This window comes from Euprymna scolopes, chromosome 44 (assembly GCF_053919585.1).
Source record: "Euprymna scolopes isolate OS-2025 chromosome 44, ASM5391958v1, whole genome shotgun sequence".
NCBI lineage: Eukaryota > Metazoa > Mollusca > Cephalopoda > Sepiida > Sepiolidae > Euprymna > Euprymna scolopes.
This window is the reverse complement of record NC_136525.1, coordinates 35,924,807-35,928,950: the sequence shown is the minus strand read 5'-3', so window position 1 is coordinate 35,928,950 and position 4,144 is coordinate 35,924,807.

Below are 4,144 nucleotides of genomic sequence, written 5' to 3'. Positions count from 1 at the left end.
CTAAATAGGAGAAGGAGATAAATTCTAAATAGAATAAAGAGAAAACTTCTAAATAGGAGAAGGAAATAACTTCTAAATAGGAGAAGGTGAGAACTTCTAAATAGAATAATGAGATAATACAAAATAGAATTAAGAGATTACTGCTAAATAGAAAAAGGAGAAAACTTCTAAATAGGATAAGGAAATTACTTCTAAATAGGAGAAGGAAGTAACTTCTAAATAGAATAAGGAGAAAACTTCTAAACAGAATAAGGAGATAACTTCTAAATAGACGAGGGAGATAACTTCTTAATATGAGAAGTAAATAACTTCTAACTAGGAGAAGGATAGAACTTCTAAATAGTAAAATGAGAAAACTTCTAAATAGGAGAAGGTAATAACTTCTAAATAGGAGAATCGGAGAACTTCTAAATAGAATAAGGAGAAAAATTACAATAGGAGAGGGAAATAACTTCTAAATAGGAGCAGGAAAGAACTTCTAAATAGGAGAAGGAGAGAATTTCTAAATAGAATAAGGAGAAAACTTCTTAATAGAACAAGGACATTACTTCTAAATAGGAGAAGGAGATAACTTTTAAATAGAATAAGGAGAAAACTTCTAAATAAGAGAAGGACATAACTTCTAAATAGAAGAAGGAGAGAAGTTCTAAACAGAAATAGGAGAAGGAAATAACTTCTATATAGGAGAAGAAGAGAACTTCTAAATAGGAGTAGAAAGCTTCTAAATAGGAGGAGAAAACTTCTAAATATAATAAGGAGAAAACTTCTTAATAGAAAGAGGAAACGTCTAAATAGGAGAAGGAAATAACTTCTAAATAGGAGAAGGAGAGAACTTCTAAATAGAATAATGAGAAAACTTTTACAAAGAAGAAGAAAATAACTTCTCAATAGAAGAAGGAGAGAACTTCTAAATAGGAGAAGGAGAAAACTTCTAAATAGAATAAGGAGATAACTTCAAAATAGGAGAAGGAGATAACTTCTAAATAGGAGGAAATAACTTCAAATAGGAAGAAAATAACTTCTAAATAGGAGAAGAAAATAACTTCTAAATAGAATGAGGAAAAAACTTCTAAATAGAATAGGAGAAAACTTCTAAATAGAATAAATAGGTAACTTCTAAATAGAATAAGAAGTACACTTCTAAATAGAATGAAGGGAAAACTTCTAAATAGAAAAAAAGATAACTTCTAAATAAAATAAGGAGAAAACTTCTTAATAGAATAAGGAGATAACTTCTAAATAGGAGAAGAAGATAACTTCTAAATAGGAGGAGATAATTTCTAAATAGGAGAAAGTGAAAACTTCTAAATAGAATAAGGAGAAAAGTTCTAAATAGGAGAAGGAAATAACTTCTAAATAGGAGGAGAGAACTTCTAAAAGGAATAAGGAGAAAACTTCTGAATAGAATAAGGAGATAACTTCTAAATAAAATAAGGAGAAAACTTCTAAATAGAAGTAGGAAATAACTTCTAAATGGGAGAAGGAAATAACTTCTTAATAGAATAAGGAGAAAACTTCTAAATAGAATAAGGAGATAACTTCTATATAGAAAAAGAAGAACACTTCTTAATAGAATAAGGAGATAACTTCTAACAAGAAGAAGGAGATAACTTCTAAATAGGAGAATGAGATAACTTCTAGATAGGACCGGGAAATAACTTGTAAATAGGAGAAGGAAATAACTTCTAAAAAGTATAAGGAGAAAACTTCTAAATAAGAGAAGGAAATCACTTCTAAATCGGAGAAGGAAATAACTTCAAAAAGGAGAAGGAGATAACTTCTTAATAGTATAAGGAGAAATCTTCTAAATAGGAGAAGCAAATACCTTCTAAATAGGAGAAAGAGAGTACTTCTAAATAGAATAAGGAGTAAACTTCTAAATAGAATAATGAGAAAACTTCTAAATAGAATAACGAGAAAACTTATAAATAAGAGAAGAAAATAAATTCTAAATAGGAGAAGGAGGGAACTTCTAAAGAGTAGGGAAATAAATTCTAAAGAGGAGAAGGAAATAACTTCTAAATAGAATAAGAAGAATACTTCTAAATAGAATAAGGAGATTACTTCTAAATAGGAGGAAATAACTTCTAAATAGGAGAAGGTGATAACTTCTAAATAGGAGAAAGAAATTACTTCTAAATAGGAGAAGGATAGAACTTCTAAATAGAAAAAATAGAAAACTTCTTAATAGGAGAAGGAAATAACTTCTAAATAGGAAAAGGAGAGAACTTCTACATAGGAGGAGATAACTTCTAAATAGGAGAAGGAGAGAACTTCTAAATAGAATAAGGAGAAAACTGCTAAATAGGAGAAGGAGGGAACTTCTAAATAGGACAACATAACTTCTAAATAGGAGAATGGGAGGACTTCTAGATAGAATAAGGAGAAAACTTCTTAATAGAATAAGGAGAAAACCTCTAAATAGACTAAGGAGATAACTTCTAAAAATGAGAAGGAGAGAACTTCTAGATAAAATAAGGAGAAAACTTCTTAATAGGAGAAGGAAATAACTTCTAAACAGGAGAATTAGAGAACTTCTAAATAGGAGGAGAAAGCTTCTAAATTGGAGAAGGAGATAATTTCTAAATAGAATAAGGAGAAAACTTCTTAATAGAATAAGAAGCAAAACTTCTAAATAGGAGAAGGAAAAACATCTATATAGAAGAAGAAATAACTTCTAAATAGAATAAGGAGAAAACTTCTAAATAGAATAAAGAGATAACGTCTAAATAGAATAATGAGAAAACTTCTAAATAGAATAAGGAGATAACTTCTTAATAGGAGGAAATAACTTCTAAATACTATGAGAAGAAAACATCTAAATAGAAAAAGTAGATTACTTCTAAATAGGGGAACGAGATAAAATCAAAATAGGAAGAAATTACTTCTACATAGGAGAAGGAGATAACTTCTGAATAGGACAAAGAAATAACTTCTAAATGGAGGAAAGAAGAGAACTTCTAAATAGAATGAGGGGAAAACTTCTAAATAAGAGATGGAAATCACTTCAAAATAGGAGAAGGAAATAACTTCTAAATAGGAGAAGAGATAACTTCTAAATAGAACAAGGAGAAAATTCTAAATAGGAGAAGGAGAGAACTTCTAAATAGAATAAGGAGAAAATTCGAAATAGAATAAGGAGATAACTGCTACATAGAAAAAGGAGAAAACTTCTAAATAGGAGAAGGAAATAACATCTAAATAAAAGAAGGAAATAACTTCTAAATAGAATAAAGAGAAAACTTCTAAATAGAATAAAGAGATAACTTCTTAATAGAATAAGGAGAAAACTTCTAAATAGAATAAGGAGAAAACTTCTACATAGGAGGAAATGACTTCTAAATAGGAGAAGGAAATAACTTCTAAATTGGAGAAGGAAATAACTTCTAAATACAATAAGGTGAACACTTCTAAATACAATAAGGAGCTAACTTCTAAATAGGAGAAGGAAATAACTTTTAAATAGGAGGTAATAACTTCTAAATAGGAGCAGGAGATCACTTCTAAATAGAAGAAGGAGAGAACTTCTAAATAGGAGAAGGAGAGAACTTCTAAATAGGAGGAGATAACCTCTAAATAGGAGAACGATAGAACTTCTAAATAGGAGAAGGAGATAACTTCTAAATAGGAGGAGATAACCTCTAAATAGAAGAAGGAAATAACTTCTAAATAGGAGAAGGAAATAACTTCTAAATAGGAGAAGGAAATAACTTCTAAATAGAATAAGGAAATAAGTTCTAAATTGAAGAAGGAGATAACTTCTAAATAGGATGGAAATTACTTCTAAATAGGAGAAGGAGAATAATGAGCTAACCTCTATATAGTTGAAGGAAATAACTTCTAAATAGGAGGAAATAACTTCTAAATAGGAGAAGGAGATAACTTATAAATAGAAGGAGATAACCTCTAAATAGGAGAAGGAGAGAACTATTAAATGGAATAAGGAGAAAACCTCAAAATAGAATAAGGAAATAACTTCTAAATAGGAGAAAGAAAATAACTTCTAAATAGGAGAAGGAAATAACTTCTAAATAAGAGAAGGAAATAAATTCTAAATAGAATAAGGAGATAACGTCTAAATAGAATAAGGAGGAAACATCTAAATAGGAGAAGCAAATAACTTCTAAATAGGAGAAGGAGAGAA